We start from the raw sequence: 20,697 nt of genomic DNA on the forward strand, positions 1-20,697 counted from the left end.
CTCAAATATAAATTCTGGTGTCCCTAGTGAAAGTTGAAGCAAAACATTGAAAATTTGAGTTGTTCTTCATAATGCCTATTAAGCTCACCAGATCTTGCGAAAGAAATGGGAGAAGGTGTGTAGAGAAAATAAAAGGCGGGGAGGGGACTGGGTATATAAAATTTGAGAGCTTTCAACTTAGCTTTGGTTTGGTACTGGCTCTTGAGGTTGCATGTAGAAAAACAAAGTCAGTTTTTGAAAACCAGAATTTCATGTATATGGACCCAACATATTATTCAAAAAAGTTTATTTGACAGTAATATATAAGACAACTATTGCCCTTTTGTAATTTGTACAAGTAAAGTGTAAACTTTGAATTTTGTTTGAAATCGTGATTTCCGTTTTTGATTTGGTTCTCACAATATAGATAATGCATTCATAGAAAGTAAGTTGCTTTAACTTGTTGGTATCTTCCAAAGGAAACTAGAAATAGGATGTTTGGTTTAGTAGGACTTTCTAATTGTATCTTGTTCTTTTTCCTCTTTCAAAAGACTTCCCATAAAGGTCAATGCCACTCTTTTATGCTTATAACATCATGCGTTTTTATAATTCCGTCTTTTTGTTTACTTTAAAATGTTACTCTTTTTATTTCCCAAAATTATTTTAAAATGATTACTAACTTGTTCGTCCGAGTCTTTGTAGGAAGGTATGTACGCTCTTGTCATGAATAGATCAAAAAATGAGTCTTGTGGTCATTACAGGGTAATGTTCTTCTATGGCCTATTTTCATTTGGTTTTTAGAATGCATGCTAAGTGATTGTTTTGTTACAAATAGTCAATACTGCACAAATCTATAATAAATATTGGATTGTTTCTGGCACTTTCTTTTTTATATTATTCGGGTAATGGTTGTATTGTGTTTTGATTTCACTGTTTCTTTTGGTCATATTTGATAGGGAGAGCCAGCAGTTGAGGTTACAAATGAAGGTGTTGATGTTGCAGGGCATACAATTGTTACAACTTTGGAGGTCATTTCCAACTTAGGAAGGTTCTCAACCCCAAGAGTGTGATCAAACCAACATCACTAGCTAAAGATTATTTTGAATCCATAACTAACTTGATCGTCCGATACTTTGTAGGTACCACACCTTTGCTATGATCATGTCAGTCTTGAGGCCCTTAGAGGTAATGTTATTATGTTTGCCTCTTTTAATTTGGTTTGATTTGTTTGTGCTCAACAAATTGTTCAGGTTCATTCGTTGATTTCGTTTATTAATATGTACAAGTTTTATAAAAACGTGAAGCCTTTTCTTGACTTGAACATTTTTTCAGATATGATTCAGGTTTTTTATTTTTTCTGAATTTATAGTAATTTGTGACCTTTTCCATGAGATATAGAAAGTGATGCAGGGAACCTTTGATTTGGAAGCATAATTCGGTATGCACCCCAGCTATTTTTCATATAGAGTTTCATGCATTACATTAGATTAAATCACATAAATTTGTTAATTAATTTGCATATTGTTTATAATTCATTTCAGATCCTAGTAATTTTCAATTATGACTACCAAAATCTTTTTATTGGGACTTTAGGTAAAAAGTCATCCTGCATATGTTCTGATTTGTACAAATTTGCTGAAGTGGTTTTCCTTCAAATGTGGTTGCAGGGATTTGTCATCGTCTCAGTTTTATTCGATACAACATCTTGCCCTCGTACACCTTAACAAAATTGGGTAGCCGGATGTAAAAATATGCATCTTGTAAAAATCGCTTGGACCCTACTTCTCTATGGTAATGTTTCATTCTGGTTCTGGGGGATATTATGCTAATATGGCATGTTACCTTATAAACCTCATGCCCTCGCATGTCCTTAACAACAATATCCCTCACTTAATTTTGTTGTTTTCTTATTCCCCCTTCACCCAATTCCTCCTCGTGTCTTCGAGTTTACAATATTTGTTAAGGTAAATGCTCGTGACGGTGACAGTACCAGTGATCATCCATGGTTCTCTTTCTCTCTCCTCCAGGTTACTCCTACCCTATCTCATATCGAAACATTGGGGACAATGTTCGGTTTAAATGTGGAAGGGGATTTTTACCGTTTTTTATTGCTTTTCTTTATTTTTAGTATGTTTTGTGCGTTTTTAGTTGTTTGCTTTTCCTTTCAATAAAATAACATGTGTTTGACGAGTCATTTGTGTAGTGTATCCGTATTTCTCCCTTTTTTTTTAACCTTACCAAAAAACTTTGTGAGCAAAGAAAACAGTGCATCTTGAATATTCAGGCTATAAGACAGGTTTATTACGGGATGTAAAAGACTTGGAAAAAGTTTTTCTAAAAATCGGTATTGTCTTAACACCGTAGGCTTCATGATTATAAGTGTCGATCCCGATACTCCATATGTTGTGGTCCCAATTTTTGTTCCAAATAAGTCCTTAAGTAGTTTATCCTTGCAGTCAGCTCCGGCTTAAGCATGCTCTACGTAGGGGACCGATGAAAATAAGTGAATGATCACAAAAAAAAATTTTGCTTTGTTCTCAAGTCATATGAAAATTCGGGCTAAGTGACTCTCACACGGTCATTTAACCCAGTTAAATAAAGACATATGCGAAACATGCAGAAGAAAAAAATAAAATAAAATATATATATATATATATATATATATGCCTATTGTAAGTTGGTTCAGAGGTATCTGGTGCTGAACTTGGTAGGGTGGATTACGATCCAATCCCCCACAACTGCAAATTGGGTTAAATAAAGGGGTTACACCAACTTATTACCAGAACCTCGTGCTTAAAAAAACAAAAATAAACATGTATATATATATATATAAATATGCCTATTGTTGGTTGGTTCAGAGGTATCTGGTGCTGAACTTGGTAGGGTGGATTACGATCCAATCCCCCACAACTGCAAATTGGGTTAAATAAAAGGGGTTACACCAACTTATGTACCAGAGCCCCATGCTCAAGATCATAATCACTAACCGGTCACTTTACTATGAGTATGTACGGATAACGGGCTTAATGTGATTGCACCTGAATGAAAAGGACTTGAAGAAAACGAAAAGAAGGCCTAAGTATGGTGGGGTAATGTAGATTGATTTGTAGAAACCGCTTGGACCCTCCTTCTCTATGGTAATGTTCCATTCTGGTTCTGGGGGATATTATGCTAATATGGCATGTTACCTTATGAATCTCATGCCCTCGTCTGTCCTTAACAACAATATCCCTCACTTAATTTTGTTATTTCCTTATTCCCCCTTCACCCAATTCCTCCTCGTGTCTTCGAGTCTACAATATTTGTTAAAGTAAATGCTCGTGACGGTGACGGTACCGGTGATCAATCATGGTTCTCTTTCTCTCTCTTCCAGGTTACTCCTACCCTATCTCATATCGAAACACTGGGGACAATATTCGATTTAAGTGTGAGAGGAGATTTTTATCGTTTTTATTGCTTTTCTTTATTTTTAGTATGTTTTGTGCATTTTTAGTTGTTTGCTTTTCATTTCAATAAAATAACATGTGTTTGATGAGTCATCTGTGTAGTGTATCCGTATTTCTCCCTTTTCTTTAAACTTACCAAAATAATTATGAGAAAAGAAAACAGTGCATCTTGAATATTCAGGACATAAGACAGGTTTATGACGGGATGTAAAAGACTTGGAAAAACTTTTTCTAAAAATCGGTATTGTCTTAACACCGTAGGCTTCATGATTACAAGAGTCGATCCCGATATCCCATATGCTGTGACCCCAATTTTTGTTCCAAATAAGTCCTTAAGTAGTTTATCCTTGCAGTCAGCTCCGGCTTAAGCATGCTCTACGTAGGGGACCGATGAAAATAAGTGAATGATCACAAAAAAAATTCCTGCTTTGTTCTCAAGTCATATGAAAATTCGGGCTAGGTGACTCTCACACGGTCATTTAACCCAGTAAAATAAAGACATATGCGAAACATGCAGAAGAAAAAAATAAAATGAAATATATATATGCCTATTGTAAGTTGGTTCAGAGGTATCTGGTGCTGAACTTGGTAGGGTGGATTACGATCCAATCCCCCACAACTGCAAATTGGGTTAAATAAAAGGGGTTACACCAACTTATGTACTAGAGCCCCATGCTTAAGATCATAATCACTAACCGGTCACTTTACTATGAGTATGTACGGATAACGGGCTTAATGTGATTGCACCTGAATGAAAAGGACTTGAAGAAAACAAAAAGAAGCCTACGATCGCATTATCCCACCATAAGTCTTTTTGCCTTGAGTTAACTCTAGTTGATACTGTTTTACTTGCATAAACTATAAAGAGTTTTGCTTGAGGACAAACAAAGGTTTAAGTGTGGGAGAATTTGATCACACTGAATCACACCGTATTTTTGACTCGGATTTCACATGTTTAGTAGGACTTTATTATCATTTTATTTGTATTATGCTCTCTTTTATGTTGTTTTCAGATATTTAGCTCTTTCGGGACACTTTTAGAAAAAACAAAGCAAAAAAACCAAAATGAGGGTTTTTCGGCAAATATTGTACACATGGCGTTGCACATGGCGACCGCTATAGGAGAAACCATTACTCATCAGCCCTCAACCAGGAGGTAATCCGTCACATCGGGGGGTTATCTCACTTTAGTGAGATTGAGTTGGGTCATTTTTTATTTTATTGCTTTTATTTATTTTACTTGTCTTGCTTTATTTTATTTAATTTCTGTATCGCTTTACTTTATTTAATTTCTTTCTACGCTTTACTTTATTTAATTTCTGTCTACGCTTTACTTTATTTAATTTCTGTCCACGCTTTAATCGTTCTTTACGCCTTACATTCTAAAACAACTTTTCATCATGATCAATATTGTTGTGTTTGTTGGTATTACCATGTCTGACTAAATCTTTTAAAAGTTAGAATGTAAGGATCGCGGTTAAAGAGATGTTTCACATATTGAATTTGTAGAAATATTTTAAAGGTTGTTTTGATTTTTAACTTGAGTTTTCTGAAACAAACTTGGTTAGTTTTAACTATTCAAGAAGTGCGAAAGCACCCTGACTTAGTTAACTAACAATATTTATCACTTTAAGAAAAAACGATTTTTGAATGGGAGTCATCGACTATGATTTGTAGGCTACACATGTGTCTTTATGGTGTTAAGCAATCTCCAAGAGTTTGGTTTGATAGATTCAGTACTGTAATATAACAGTTTGGTATAGTCCGTAGTGAAGCCGACCATTCTGGTTTTTTTTATCATCACTCATCCCAATAGTGAATTACTCTTGCTGTGTATGTAGATGACATTTTCATAATTTTTAGTCATCAATAAGGAATATTCCAACTCATGACAAGTGTATCTCTTCACCCAAAAGTAAGTTTTATTTTAAGCTCATTTTGTTTTCTCAACTCACTTTTTCTACCATCATAATTTCATGTGTAAATTTTCTTTCTTTCTCAATAGGTAAATGGTGGACTTCTAAGTCCAGGGTTGATGGGACTGTACGTTGTCTTCCTTTGTTGGTGTGCAATTAGAAGGTAAGATGGATATCATGTTTGATTCTACGGCGATAAAAATTAATTTTGACCGAATATGAATGTTAACTTATTTGTGCATGCAGTGAACCCGAAGGAGATCAATGCATCCGGAAGGAAGGCACTGTACCCGAAACCGACTGGCTAAACATCATTGTAATATTTCTATTTTATAATCTATTCAAATTCAAAATTAATGTTGGAATTGTGAATCTAAACTTGTGATATGGTTCTATAAAATTGCGAATCAACTGTGGTTGAACGACCAGAAGACTAGTAGGGTCTCGGTTATACAACCTTTGACATGCTTGAAACATTTACTAAGCACTAAAATACATGATCTAACATTAGTTACTGTCTTCAATGTTGACTGACATGTGACAATAACTGTTGGCAGAGTTTTGTTATTGGAATACTAGCAATAGTTTTTGCAACATTTTCAACAGGCATAGATTCTAAATCCTTTCATTTCAGGTTTGTTACAAATATTAAAATCAAACTTGAATTTAAATATAATTTTCTGCAATGCATACATATCTGACACATATAGTTAATTTGCAGTTAAAGAAGAGTGAGAAGGCAACAGAAGAAAATGATGTTCCATATGGTTATGGCTTCTTTCATTTTGTTTTTGCCGTAGGAGCTATGTACTTTGCAATGCTATTGGTTGGATGGAATAGTCATCACTCTATGAAAAAGTATGGTTCCATCTTGTACATGTTATGGGCATCATCGTACTAGGTTTTTTAGTTTTGTTTTGTCAACAAAAAGATAAAACGTGAGAAAGTCAAATAAAATCATCATATATGAATCTAGATGCCACCTAATAAATAAACCAATAAATGTGTTTCCAATGAAGCTTATGTGTGTTCCTTGGTTGACATATTAGACTATTAATGTTTGTCATCAATGCTATAACTTTTCTTTTTGGCTTCTTCTCATTTATAGTAGCATGTTTATTTGGTGTTGACCCTTTCTTTCTTTAAGGGCAGCCATAAATGTTTTGGAAATAAAATGCTATTGCTATGTTGTTCTGCAGATGGTCACTTGATGTGGGCTGAACCAGTGCTTGGGTCAGAATAGTAAATGAATGGTTGGCAGTCTGTGTATACTGTAAGTTTATTTTTCTTTCTTTAAGTATTGTGATCAATTAAAAATAAAAATATTAAATTAGAGAAAGAAAGAGAGAGTTATAATATGCAGCAGCTGACATTTTAATCAGTGTCTAACAACAACATGACTCAACATTTTGATATATGTCCAACATGTGTTTGTCTAACAACGGCGCTGACACGTATAGTTACACTCAATTTACTTTAATTTTCTCTAATTATTATTATCAATGTCAGTGTTTCGTAGATTCTAATATAGCACATTGTCTCAAATTATTATTACCAATGTTAGTGTTTCGTAGATTCTAATACAGCACATTGTGTGTAATTTCTTGAGCAAAGACAACTAAAGGGAGTTTTTGCAGGTACCACACCTTTGGTGTGTCATGTTATGCTCATGAGTATGATGAAACAGAAAGGAAATGCAACATCTTAAAAGCATGGTAGGAAGTTTACCTTTGATTTGAGCTGCTGGCCATGCTTAACAGTCCGGTCTTCAACCGAGCTGAGTGAATGAGACTCATTGGCATGGGGGGCCTTCTGAAACATTGGAAATGGGCAGAGGCTGAAAACTTTGGGTGTCAGGCTGTGTTTGAAGTGGGGAGTTATGCCTCAAGTATAAATTCTGGTGTCAGGCTGTGTTTGAAGTGGGGAGTCATGCCTCAAATATAAATTCTGGTGTCCCTAGTGAAAGTTGAAGCAAAACATTGAAAATTTGAGTTGTTCTTCATAATGCCTATTAAGCTCACCAGATCTTGCGAAAGAAATGGGAGAAGGTGTGTAGAGAAAATAAAAGGCGGGGAGGGGACTGGGTATATAAAATTTGAGAGCTTTCAACTTAGCTTTGGTTTGGTACTGGCTCTTGAGGTTGCATGTAGAAAAACAAAGTCAGTTTTTGAAAACCAGAATTTCATGTATATGGACCCAACATATTATTCAAAAAAGTTTATTTGACAGTAATATATAAGACAACTATTGCCCTTTTGTAATTTGTACAAGTAAAGTGTAAACTTTGAATTTTGTTTGAAATCGTGATTTCCGTTTTTGATTTGGTTCTCACAATATAGATAATGCATTCATAGAAAGTAAGTTGCTTTAACTTGTTGGTATCTTCCAAAGGAAACTAGAAATAGGATGTTTGGTTTAGTAGGACTTTCTAATTGTATCTTGTTCTTTTTCCTCTTTCAAAAGACTTCCCATAAAGGTCAATGCCACTCTTTTATGCTTATAACATCATGCGTTTTTATAATTCTGTCTTTTTGTTTACTTTAAAATGTTACTCTTTTTATTTCCCAAAATTATTTTAAAATGATTACTAACTTGTTCGTCCGAGTCTTTGTAGGAAGGTATGTACGCTCTTGTCATGAATAGATCAAAAAATGAGTCTTGTGGTCATTACAGGGTAATGTTCTTCTATGGCCTATTTTCATTTGGTTTTTAGAATGCATGCTAAGTGATTGTTTTGTTACAAATAGTCAATACTGCACAAATCTATAATAAATATTGGATTGTTTCTGGCACTTTCTTTTTTATATTATTCGGGTAATGGTTGTATTGTGTTTTGATTTCACTGTTTCTTTTGGTCATATTTGATAGGGAGAGCCAGCAGTTGAGGTTACAAATGAAGGTGTTGATGTTGCAGGGCATACAATTGTTACAACTTTGGAGGTCATTTCCAACTTAGGAAGGTTCTCAACCCCAAGAGTGTGATCAAACCAACATCACTAGCTAAAGATTATTTTGAATCCATAACTAACTTGATCGTCCGATACTTTGTAGGTACCACACCTTTGCTATGATCATGTCAGTCTTGAGGCCCTTAGAGGTAATGTTATTATGTTTGCCTCTTTTAATTTGGTTTGATTTGTTTGTGCTCAACAAATTGTTCAGGTTCATTCGTTGATTTCGTTTATTAATATGTACAAGTTTTATAAAAACGTGAAGCCTTTTCTTGACTTGAACATTTTTTCAGATATGATTCAGGTTTTTATTTTTTCTGAATTTATAGTAATTTGTGACCTTTTCCATGAGATATAGAAAGTGATGCAGGGAACCTTTGATTTGGAAGCATAATTCGGTATGCACCCCAGCTATTTTTCATATAGAGTTTCATGCATTACATTAGATTAAATCACATAAATTTGTTAATTAATTTGCATATTGTTTATAATTCATTTCAGATCCTAGTAATTTTCAATTATGACTACCAAAATCTTTTTATTGGGACTTTAGGTAAAAAGTCATCCTGCATATGTTCTGATTTGTACAAATTTGCTGAAGTGGTTTTCCTTCAAATGTGGTTGCAGGGATTTGTCATCGTCTCAGTTTTATTCGATACAACATCTTGCCCTCGTACACCTTAACAAAATTGGGTAGCCGGATGTAAAAATATGCATCTTGTAAAAATCGCTTGGACCCTACTTCTCTATGGTAATGTTTCATTCTGGTTCTGGGGGATATTATGCTAATATGGCATGTTACCTTATAAACCTCATGCCCTCGCATGTCCTTAACAACAATATCCCTCACTTAATTTTGTTGTTTTCTTATTCCCCCTTCACCCAATTCCTCCTCGTGTCTTCGAGTTTACAATATTTGTTAAGGTAAATGCTCGTGACGGTGACAGTACCAGTGATCATCCATGGTTCTCTTTCTCTCTCCTCCAGGTTACTCCTACCCTATCTCATATCGAAACATTGGGGACAATGTTCGGTTTAAATGTGGAAGGGGATTTTTACCGTTTTTTATTGCTTTTCTTTATTTTTAGTATGTTTTGTGCGTTTTTAGTTGTTTGCTTTTCCTTTCAATAAAATAACATGTGTTTGACGAGTCATTTGTGTAGTGTATCCGTATTTCTCCCTTTTTTTTAACCTTACCAAAAAACTTTGTGAGCAAAGAAAACAGTGCATCTTGAATATTCAGGCTATAAGACAGGTTTATTACGGGATGTAAAAGACTTGGAAAAAGTTTTTCTAAAAATCGGTATTGTCTTAACACCGTAGGCTTCATGATTATAAGTGTCGATCCCGATACTCCATATGTTGTGGTCCCAATTTTTGTTCCAAATAAGCCCTTAAGTAGTTTATCCTTGCAGTCAGCTCCGGCTTAAGCATGCTCTACGTAGGGGACCGATGAAAATAAGTGAATGATCACAAAAAAAAATTTTGCTTTGTTCTCAAGTCATATGAAAATTCGGGCTAAGTGACTCTCACACGGTCATTTAACCCAGTTAAATAAAGACATATGCGAAACATGCAGAAGAAAAAAATAAAATAAAATATATATATATATATATATATATATATATATATATATATATATATATATATATATATATATATATATATATATATGCCTATTGTAAGTTGGTTCAGAGGTATCTGGTGCTGAACTTGGTAGGGTGGATTACGATCCAATCCCCCACAACTGCAAATTGGGTTAAATAAAGGGGTTACACCAACTTATTACCAGAACCTCGTGCTTAAAAAAACAAAAATAAACATATATATATATATATATATATATATATATATATATATATATATATATATATATATATATATATATATATATATAAATATGCCTATTGTTGGTTGGTTCAGAGGTATCTGGTGCTGAACTTGGTAGGGTGGATTACGATCCAATCCCCCACAACTGCAAATTGGGTTAAATAAAAGGGGTTACACCAACTTATGTACCAGAGCCCCATGCTCAAGATCATAATCACTAACCGGTCACTTTACTATGAGTATGTACGGATAACGGGCTTAATGTGATTGCACCTGAATGAAAAGGACTTGAAGAAAACGAAAAGAAGGCCTAAGTATGGTGGGGTAATGTAGATTGATTTGTAGAAACCGCTTGGACCCTCCTTCTCTATGGTAATGTTCCATTCTGGTTCTGGGGGATATTATGCTAATATGGCATGTTACCTTATGAATCTCATGCCCTCGTCTGTCCTTAACAACAATATCCCTCACTTAATTTTGTTATTTCCTTATTCCCCCTTCACCCAATTCCTCCTCGTGTCTTCGAGTCTACAATATTTGTTAAAGTAAATGCTCGTGACGGTGACGGTACCAGTGATCAATCATGGTTCTCTTTCTCTCTCTTCCAGGTTACTCCTACCCTATCTCATATCGAAACACTGGGGACAATATTCGATTTAAGTGTGAGAGGAGATTTTTATCGTTTTTATTGCTTTTCTTTATTTTTAGTATGTTTTGTGCATTTTTAGTTGTTTGCTTTTCATTTCAATAAAATAACATGTGTTTGATGAGTCATCTGTGTAGTGTATCCGTATTTCTCCCTTTTCTTTAAACTTACCAAAATAATTATGAGAAAAGAAAACAGTGCATCTTGAATATTCAGGACATAAGACAGGTTTATGACGGGATGTAAAAGACTTGGAAAAACTTTTTCTAAAAATCGGTATTGTCTTAACACCGTAGGCTTCATGATTACAAGAGTCGATCCCGATATCCCATATGCTGTGACCCCAATTTTTGTTCCAAATAAGTCCTTAAGTAGTTTATCCTTGCAGTCAGCTCCGGCTTAAGCATGCTCTACGTAGGGGACCGATGAAAATAAGTGAATGATCACAAAAAAAATTCCTGCTTTGTTCTCAAGTCATATGAAAATTCGGGCTAGGTGACTCTCACACGGTCATTTAACCCAGTAAAATAAAGACATATGCGAAACATGCAGAAGAAAAAAATAAAATGAAATATATATATGCCTATTGTAAGTTGGTTCAGAGGTATCTGGTGCTGAACTTGGTAGGGTGGATTACGATCCAATCCCCCACAACTGCAAATTGGGTTAAATAAAAGGGGTTACACCAACTTATGTACTAGAGCCCCATGCTTAAGATCATAATCACTAACCGGTCACTTTACTATGAGTATGTACGGATAACGGGCTTAATGTGATTGCACCTGAATGAAAAGGACTTGAAGAAAACAAAAAGAAGCCTACGATCGCATTATCCCACCATAAGTCTTTTTGCCTTGAGTTAACTCTAGTTGATACTGTTTTACTTGCATAAACTATAAAGAGTTTTGCTTGAGGACAAACAAAGGTTTAAGTGTGGGAGAATTTGATCACACTGAATCACACCGTATTTTTGACTCGGATTTCACATGTTTAGTAGGACTTTATTATCATTTTATTTGTATTATGCTCTCTTTTATGTTGTTTTCAGATATTTAGCTCTTTCGGGACACTTTTAGAAAAAACAAAGCAAAAAAACCAAAATGAGGGTTTTTCGGCAAATATTGTACACATGGCGTTGCACATGGCGACCGCTATAGGAGAAACCATTACTCATCAGCCCTCAACCAGGAGGTAATCCGTCACATCGGGGGGTTATCTCACTTTAGTGAGATTGAGTTGGGTCATTTTTTATTTTATTGCTTTTATTTATTTTACTTGTCTTGCTTTATTTTATTTAATTTCTGTATCGCTTTACTTTATTTAATTTCTTTCTACGCTTTACTTTATTTAATTTCTGTCTACGCTTTACTTTATTTAATTTCTGTCCACGCTTTAATCGTTCTTTACGCCTTACATTCTAAAACAACTTTTCATCATGATCAATATTGTTGTGTTTGTTGGTATTACCATGTCTGACTAAATCTTTAAAAGTTAGAATGTAAGGATCGCGGTTAAAGAGATGTTTCACATATTGAATCTGTAGAAATATTTTAAAGGTTGTTTTGATTTTTAACTTGAGTTTTCTGAAACAAACTTGGTTAGTTTTAACTATTCAAGAAGTGCGAAAGCACCCTGACTTAGTTAACTAACAATATTTATCACTTTAAGAAAAAACGATTTTTGAATGGGAGTCATCGACTATGATTTGTAGGCTACACATGTGTCTTTATGGTGTTAAGCAATCTCCAAGAGTTTGGTTTGATAGATTCAGTACTGTAATATAACAGTTTGGTATAGTCCGTAGTGAAGCCGACCATTCTGGTTTTTTTTATCATCACTCATCCCAATAGTGAATTACTCTTGCTGTGTATGTAGATGACATTTTCATAATTTTTAGTCATCAATAAGGAATATTCCAACTCATGACAAGTGTATCTCTTCACCCAAAAGTAAGTTTTATTTTAAGCTCATTTTGTTTTCTCAACTCACTTTTTCTACCATCATAATTTCATGTGTAAATTTTCTTTCTTTCTCAATAGGTAAATGGTGGACTTCTAAGTCCAGGGTTGATGGGACTGTACGTTGTCTTCCTTTGTTGGTGTGCAATTAGAAGGTAAGATGGATATCATGTTTGATTCTACGGCGTTAAAAATTAATTTTGACCGAATATGAATGTTAACTTATTTGTGCATGCAGTGAACCCGAAGGAGATCAATGCATCCGGAAGGAAGGCACTGTACCCGAAACCGACTGGCTAAACATCATTGTAATATTTCTATTTTATAATCTATTCAAATTCAAAATTAATGTTGGAATTGTGAATCTAAACTTGTGATATGGTTCTATAAAATTGCGAATCAACTGTGGTTGAACGACCAGAAGACTAGTAGGGTCTCGGTTATACAACCTTTGACATGCTTGAAACATTTACTAAGCACTAAAATACATGATCTAACATTAGTTACTGTCTTCAATGTTGACTGACATGTGACAATAACTGTTGGCAGAGTTTTGTTATTGGAATACTAGCAATAGTTTTTGCAACATTTTCAACAGGCATAGATTCTAAATCCTTTCATTTCAGGTTTGTTACAAATATTAAAATCAAACTTGAATTTAAATATAATTTTCTGCAATGCATACATATCTGACACATATAGTTAATTTGCAGTTAAAGAAGAGTGAGAAGGCAACAGAAGAAAATGATGTTCCATATGGTTATGGCTTCTTTCATTTTGTTTTTGCCGTAGGAGCTATGTACTTTGCAATGCTATTGGTTGGATGGAATAGTCATCACTCTATGAAAAAGTATGGTTCCATCTTGTACATGTTATGGGCATCATCGTACTAGGTTTTTTAGTTTTGTTTTGTCAACAAAAAGATAAAACGTGAGAAAGTCAAATAAAATCATCATATATGAATCTAGATGCCACCTAATAAATAAACCAATAAATGTGTTTCCAATGAAGCTTATGTGTGTTCCTTGGTTGACATATTAGACTATTAATGTTTGTCATCAATGCTATAACTTTTCTTTTTGGCTTCTTCTCATTTATAGTAGCATGTTTATTTGGTGTTGACCCTTTCTTTCTTTAAGGGCAGCCATAAATGTTTTGGAAATAAAATGCTATTGCTATGTTGTTCTGCAGATGGTCACTTGATGTGGGCTGAACCAGTGCTTGGGTCAGAATAGTAAATGAATGGTTGGCAGTTTGTGTATACTGTAAGTTTATTTTTCTTTCTTTAAGTATTGTGATCAATTAAAAATAAAAATATTAAATTAGAGAAAGAAAGAGAGAGTTATAATATGCAGCAGCTGACATTTTAATCAGTGTCTAACAACAACATGACTCAACATTTTGATATATGTCCAACATGTGTTTGTCTAACAACGGCGCAGACACGTATAGTTACACTCAATTTACTTTAATTTTCTCTAATTATTATTATCAATGTCAGTGTTTCGTAGATTCTAATATAGCACATTGTCTCAAATTATTATTACCAATGTTAGTGTTTCGTAGATTCTAATACAGCACATTGTGTGTAATTTCTTGAGCAAAGACAACTAAAGGGAGTTTTTGCAGGTACCACACCTTTGGTGTGTCATGTTATGCTCATGAGTATGATGAAACAGAAAGGAAATGCAACATCTTAAAAGCATGGTAGGAAGTTTACCTTTGATTTGAGCTGCTGGCCATGCTTAACAGTTCGGTCTTCAACCGAGCTGAGTGAATGAGACTCATTGGCATGGGGGGCCTTCTGAAACATTGGAAATGGGCAGAGGCTGAAAACTTTGGGTGTCAGGCTGTGTTTGAAGTGGGGAGTTATGCCTCAAGTATAAATTCTGGTGTCAGGCTGTGTTTGAAGTGGGGAGTCATGCCTCAAATATAAATTCTGGTGTCCCTAGTGAAAGTTGAAGCAAAACATTGAAAATTTGAGTTGTTCTTCATAATGCCTATTAAGCTCACCAGATCTTGCGAAAGAAATGGGAGAAGGTGTGTAGAGAAAATAAAAGGCGGGGAGGGGACTGGGTATATAAAATTTGAGAGCTTTCAACTTAGCTTTGGTTTGGTACTGGCTCTTGAGGTTGCATGTAGAAAAACAAAGTCAGTTTTTGAAAACCAGAATTTCATGTATATGGACCCAACATATTATTCAAAAAAGTTTATTTGACAGTAATATATAAGACAACTATTGCCCTTTTGTAATTTGTACAAGTAAAGTGTAAACTTTGAATTTTGTTTGAAATCGTGATTTCCGTTTTTGATTTGGTTCTCACAATATAGATAATGCATTCATAGAAAGTAAGTTGCTTTAACTTGTTGGTATCTTCCAAAGGAAACTAGAAATAGGATGTTTGGTTTAGTAGGACTTTCTAATTGTATCTTGTTCTTTTTCCTCTTTCAAAAGACTTCCCATAAAGGTCAATGCCACTCTTTTATGCTTATAACATCATGCGTTTTTATAATTCCGTCTTTTTGTTTACTTTAAAATGTTACTCTTTTTATTTCCCAAAATTATTTTAAAATGATTACTAACTTGTTCGTCCGAGTCTTTGTAGGAAGGTATGTACGCTCTTGTCATGAATAGATCAAAAAATGAGTCTTGTGGTCATTACAGGGTAATGTTCTTCTATGGCCTATTTTCATTTGGTTTTTAGAATGCATGCTAAGTGATTGTTTTGTTACAAATAGTCAATACTGCACAAATCTATAATAAATATTGGATTGTTTCTGGCACTTTCTTTTTTATATTATTCGGGTAATGGTTGTATTGTGTTTTGATTTCACTGTTTCTTTTGGTCATATTTGATAGGGAGAGCCAGCAGTTGAGGTTACAAATGAAGGTGTTGATGTTGCAGGGCATACAATTGTTACAACTTTGGAGGTCATTTCCAACTTAGGAAGGTTCTCAACCCCAAGAGTGTGATCAAACCAACATCACTAGCTAAAGATTATTTTGAATCCATAACTAACTTGATCGTCCGATACTTTGTAGGTACCACACCTTTGCTATGATCATGTCAGTCTTGAGGCCCTTAGAGGTAATGTTATTATGTTTGCCTCTTTTAATTTGGTTTGATTTGTTTGTGCTCAACAAATTGTTCAGGTTCATTCGTTGATTTCGTTTATTAATATGTACAAGTTTTATAAAAACGTGAAGCCTTTTCTTGACTTGAACATTTTTTCAGATATGATTCAGGTTTTTTATTTTTTCTGAATTTATAGTAATTTGTGACCTTTTCCATGAGATATAGAAAGTGATGCAGGGAACCTTTGATTTGGAAGCATAATTCGGTATGCACCCCAGCTATTTTTCATATAGAGTTTCATGCATTACATTAGATTAAATCACATAAATTTGTTAATTAATTTGCATATTGTTTATAATTCATTTCAGATCCTAGTAATTTTCAATTATGACTACCAAAATCTTTTTATTGGGACTTTAGGTAAAAAGTCATCCTGCATATGTTCTGATTTGTACAAATTTGCTGAAGTGGTTTTCCTTCAAATGTGGTTGCAGGGATTTGTCATCGTCTCAGTTTTATTCGATACAACATCTTGCCCTCCTCAAAATATGTAACACCTCAAAATTTGCCCTCCTCTCTTGGGACTAGCTTAGCATGTTGCATTTCATTTTGTAGGTCATTAGGCATGGCATATTTGCATATCATGTGGCCACAACAAGCAAGTCATCCTCCTAAGTCTTGGTCAGAAGATAAAGAGGTTGATATATTCAAGCCTAAGGGTTTCATTGAATGAAATTGATCACTAGCCATCTGAGGGTTTGTGATTCAAATTAGGGTTTCTTGATTCCTCAAGGGGGTTGAGCTTTGTCTTGGTAGCAAGGGTACATCATCATCATCATGGTTTTGTCATCACCAAGAGATTCATTATGCTTGATCAGATACCTTGAGATTAGGGTTTTGACCTCTGGTCAACCCTAATCATCTGGATGGTGCCAATCAGGGCTTGTCAAGGAGATGAGGGTTTCAATGGATATGGGGATCATCATATGGTTTTATTGAGCTTATGGAAGCTAGGGTTTCATCATTGAGCCATTTCATCAGGAGTTTGGAGCTCAAGTTGATCTATGCACAGCCAATTCATCTATTAGTCAGAAAAAGTCAACCAAAGGTCAACTGATGGATTTGGAGGTGGGAGAGGGTTAGAGACACTTCATTCATGTCCAAACAAGTTTCATTTGACATTTCAAACATCAAGAATGAAGAAAATAAAGTCAGATGAAAACTTTCCAAAAATAGAAAGTGACTTGTAATTCAAAATTGCCAAAAATGGTAAGGTTTTCTCCTTAAAATTACATGTCCAAAAATGCTTCAAATGAAATTTTTTTCAACATGAAAGTTGTAGATCTTGCTCTCACCTTTCCAAAAAGTCCAAGAACATGAATTTCTCATTTGTGGTTGGCAAGTTATGGATTGATCATTATCAAGAAAAGTTGAATTTCAAAGGTGCATAACTTTCACATCACAAGGCCAAATGGAGTGAGACTTTTTGGAGCAAATTTCTTTTGATGTCCTCTATCCAATTCAAGCATTACATTTCATGAAAACTCATCACACAAAAAGTGCATTTTTCAAGTGAACTTAATTTGAATTTGGAGGGAAAAAGGTGATTTTGAAAAATAAGCATGATTTTCACATAATTCCACTTGCATTTGCTTCTAAACATCATTTCCAAGTGATCCAAAACCAGAAATTGGTACTGTTACATTGAATCACAAGGAAGGGTGAATTGGCCAATTTTGCAATTTAGCATAAAACTTGATTTCACTTAAACACTTGTATTTTGGCTAATCATGATTAGCAACATCATTAACATCACATATATAAGCTAAATCACATCTGTTTCAGTGCTAATCATAACAGAATTGAGATCTAGATCTAGAAATCCCAAAATTCTTCAATTTCTTCTCTCACTTTTTCTTCAAAAATCTCCACAAACCTTGCATTGATCTTCATGTATCCTTCATCCATGAGCATTTTGGAAGCTAATTGAAGCAGGATCTCATCATTTTCAAGCCAATTCGAGGACTGTTACAAGAGTGTTCAACAATGGCAAATGGAGATTTCATCGTGTTCAAGCACTGTTGAGCTAAAGCCTTGCATTCATTCATCTTCCACATCATCATAGATCATCTGTTTTGCACTTCCATGGCCTGAAACACGCGAATCAACTTCTGCCAATTCTTGAAGGTGAGTTTTCGACTTTGATAATTCATGCAATTGATATATGCTTTAGATAGATCTTTGAGAGTAGGTCATTCTGCAAGTTGAATCACTGAATTTGGTTGAGAAACGAGGAAGTTACATTGATTGGAAGTTTCATATGTGAAAATGTTTTTCATCGAATCTCTTGATTTAGGTTGAATTAGGTTAAGATGATGTTAGATTGTTAATGTGCATTAGAAGACCTTTCCAATGATGTGCGGTTTGTTGATTTTGGTGACAAAATGTTCATGAGTGTATGAATGATGAAGAACATGGATGAATGTGTGATGAACTCGTTTCCAGGCGTGCTTTGATCTTGCTGATTTCCTTTTGCATGCGTTTTAGATGTTTTTGTGCCATGCAGCCAATAGCGCTAGGACACCTCACTTAATGAAACGATGCGTTTCATTAAGTGGCGCGCTGATTTGAAATTGGACCTGCTTCGATCCTTGGCGCGGCTAGTGTTCCATTTTGCCTTTTGTTTTTTTCCACCATATGCTTCCATGTTCATGTGCTTGTTTCTATGTGTTTTTATTTTTTTATGCCATTCCAAAATTCATAACTCCCAAACCATTAATCCAATTGACATGAGATTTTTTGTGCCATGATCCTTGTAATCTCTACTATTTTTTGATTATTTTTGCAAAAATTGTGCACGTGTGGTTTTCTGAATGGCCTAGGGTTTGTTCATATGTGTTCTTTCATGCACCTTGCTTGATGTTTTGATTGTGAAATGATGATGCTTGATCCAAAATTCTTGAAATTTTGCATGTGTAATCTAGACACTTCAATGAACATTTTGGCTTTGAGTTTGTGATTTTATCATTCCTGGTTTGTGAGATATGAGCTGTTGAATCTAGGTGTGACAATTTGTGTCACACCATTTCTTGTCTAAATTCCTGATTTTATTTTCCATGCCATATGAACTTGAAATGAGCTGAATTTTTGCATGTTGATACATCTGGATGTTAAGTTTACTTGTGAATTTTTGTGGATTTTTTGAGTGCATTTCCAATTTGTTTGAGAATTTCCTTTCTGTTTGACCAATTGTGGACCTTTTGTGAGTCATGTTCTTAAATGTTTTGTGAAATTCTTGATATGTATTGGATGTACTTGAAATTTTGTGGAGTGATTCTAGACATCTTAAAGTTTGTCATGGCTTTGGTTTGATTCATTTATCTTGTGCCAATTCTGTTTTGTGCTTGCTTGAAGTTTATGCATGATTTTAGGCCTTGTATGAGCTTGTTTTTGCCTTGCCTTGACTTAGGGATTTTATTTGACTTGCTTCCCATTGTCCAATTGACTTGAAATTTGGTATGATGATTATGTTATGAATTCTGTTTAGCCATGAATTTTCTTGAGATTTATTGAATTACTTTTGATTGAATGTGGATTGATTCATTCTGTTTGGTCCAATGAGCTTTGAAATTGCATGTTTTGCCTTAAATGCCTCATGAAATGAAATTGGTGAATGATATGAATGTGAGACCACTTGGATTTGTTTCTAAATTGATTGAACTTGATTTTTGATAATTTTCATGTTCTATTTTGTATTATTGGTACCCCTTTGACCCTAGGTTTTGGCCTAGGGGTTTGCTTCTCATGTTTGAATTGTATTTTCAGGACAAAAGGCATATAGCATGGAGGAATTAATTCAGTTGGCTTGAGTTGCTTGCTTGATTGATGTTGATTAACATAAAGTTTGTTTTGTAGGTGGTTTCTAAGTTATTTGTGATTGAGCATTGGCTTATGCTTTGCTTGATGCATTGCTTATGTAAAGTTAACTGTTGACCATTAGCCTGTCTGTTTGACTGTTTGAGTTGTGTACTGATCATGTTAGATTGATTTCAGGTACATTAGTTGCTATAGTTCATTGTGAACTTGCTTTTTCTGTTGCTTGGTTGCTTAACCAATTGAGGTATAGCATCACTAACTCCATGTAGTCTGGAAGACCTGGCCTGTTACTTGGCCAGACACCTGTCTGAAGTCCTCCTTAAGAGGCAATGCTTGTGATTGTTTATTTTTGTCCCCAAGCAGGAAAAGAACTTTGATAAGGCAATTGGCAGAACACAAGAGATGTGCAATCCATCTCCTGCTATTCTTGTTGAGTCATCCCTCTGCTCACACAACTGGTGTTGATGCATTGTGGATATTAACCTAAGATCCTTGTACAATTGTACAGTTGAGTCAGAGTCATAAGTGTAGAAGGGTTCCCACTTTCTGAACCCACACTTCTTTGTCTGAAGCTCTCCCTGGCCAGGGATAAGAGCTGTGAAGTATCATCTTCACTCACCTTTCATCCGCTTCACCCTGACTCTCAATGTCAGGGTTAAGAGCTAACATTACCCTGATACAGTTGACTTGCTTTGGCAGTCTAACCCTTGTTTGAGCCCACTTTGTTTGGATATAGTGTGTGCTAATTGTGAATGTTTTCTTTGTTTTGATTGTGCTTGCATGCTTTGCTTTGCCTGTTTAGGATTAGCTTGCTGTTGTGCAAGTAGATAGAAAACTCAACCTAGGACCATTGTGGAATACATGATAACTATTAGGCTCGAGTCAGTCTCCCTTCTAGTTGGTCATTTCCCAGTCTCTGGTTAGGAGAAAGTTTCTCCCCTGTTCAGGGGAACTACGTTGCCCTGATCCTCATACCAGATGAGGTACGTAGGCAGGAGGTCGTGCGAGATCTCTCCGG

The 20,697-nt window shown here is 34.9% G+C and overlaps 1 protein-coding gene across 17 annotated transcripts in view; it reads left to right on the plus strand.

Annotated features, from left to right (window-relative positions):
• The window catches only part of LOC127106030 (uncharacterized), a 98,468-nt gene extending 83,430 nt beyond the window's left edge, over positions 1-15,038 (plus strand). For 5 of the 17 annotated variants that reach the window (XR_007795225.1, XR_007795219.1, XR_007795236.1 and 2 more), the window contains 6 exons: positions 5,431-5,504; positions 5,588-5,657; positions 5,899-5,975; positions 6,063-6,199; positions 6,541-6,614; positions 14,356-15,038. The gene's annotated coding sequence lies outside the window, so the exon portion shown is untranslated. Of the gene's footprint in view, positions 1-5,430; positions 5,505-5,587; positions 5,658-5,898; positions 5,976-6,062; positions 6,200-6,540; positions 6,615-12,964; positions 13,035-13,275; positions 13,350-14,355 lie in introns of those variants that run through there. The other 12 variants (XR_007795216.1, XR_007795226.1, XR_007795241.1 and 9 more) reach the window with 5 other exon arrangements.
• Positions 15,039-20,697: the final 5,659 nt, after the last annotated feature.

This window comes from Lathyrus oleraceus, chromosome 7 (assembly GCF_024323335.1).
Source record: "Lathyrus oleraceus cultivar Zhongwan6 chromosome 7, CAAS_Psat_ZW6_1.0, whole genome shotgun sequence".
NCBI classification, from domain to species: domain Eukaryota; kingdom Viridiplantae; phylum Streptophyta; class Magnoliopsida; order Fabales; family Fabaceae; genus Lathyrus; species Lathyrus oleraceus.